This window comes from Mustela lutreola, chromosome 3 (genome assembly GCF_030435805.1).
Source record: "Mustela lutreola isolate mMusLut2 chromosome 3, mMusLut2.pri, whole genome shotgun sequence".
NCBI lineage: Eukaryota > Metazoa > Chordata > Mammalia > Carnivora > Mustelidae > Mustela > Mustela lutreola.
In genome coordinates this window covers 5,148,260-5,149,118 of record NC_081292.1, presented here as the reverse complement: position 1 = coordinate 5,149,118, position 859 = coordinate 5,148,260, and the positions used below count along the sequence as shown (strand labels likewise).

At 41.0% G+C, this 859-nt stretch overlaps 1 non-coding gene across 1 annotated transcript; it reads left to right on the top strand.

Annotated features, from left to right (window-relative positions):
* The first annotated feature begins 221 nt into the window (after positions 1-221).
* LOC131828321 (U6 spliceosomal RNA) lies at positions 222-328 on the top strand. The gene has a single exon (XR_009352346.1). It is a non-coding gene; the product is annotated as a U6 spliceosomal RNA (small nuclear RNA).
* Positions 329-859: the final 531 nt, after the last annotated feature.

Here is an 859-nt window from a genome sequence, read left to right as displayed (position 1 = left end):
CCAGGACCCTGAGATCATGACCTGAGCTGAAGGCAGAGGCTTAACCCACTGAGCCACCCAGGTGCTCCTCAATCAGTTCTTAATCTCAGGGTGGTGAGTTCAAACCCTGCATTGGGCTCCACACTGGGCATGGAAACTCCTTAAATAAACAAACAAGAAAACAAATAATAATAAATACATAAATAAATATTTTAAAAATTTAAATATTTAAAAAAGGGTGAGCGCTCACTTGGGCAGCACAGATATTAAAGTTAGAACAATACAGAAAAGATTAGCATAGCTCCTGTGTAAGGATGAAAAGTAAATTCATGAAGTATTCCATATTTTTAAAAATACTTATTAATTAAGCAAATACATAAATTTAGAAAGGGGGTGAGGGCAAGGCATCCACGTATCCTAGCACCTGGGTAACAGAAAAACAAAATTTATATTTACATTTTACATGTTGTCCTACAAAACACATAGTGAATGAGGAGAATCCCACCATTCACACGTTCCCAACTTTGATCGGGGTAACTTACTGTCAGTTATGTAAGCGTGAGAGTGCAAAGTTCCCTACATGCAGAGATTTCTAGTAATAATTTGAGATAAGATCCCATAGTAAAATATCTTGACATCTAAAGGGGCAGTGGACGAGTGATTCTTCTGTATTCTTTCTGGCAAGGGCAAGGACTCTGAGCGCCATGACCATGATTAAGACGCCCCTTCACATTCGGAGCCCGTAAGAATAATAGGACGCGAAACAAAGGAAGCTAATGACAGCGCTCATGTGCGGAGCTCGGTAGGTCCTCACCTGAAAAGCTGTGGGACAGGCATAAAGGAGGACCCGGAGACGGAGTAAAAGAAATGGAACCAGGGG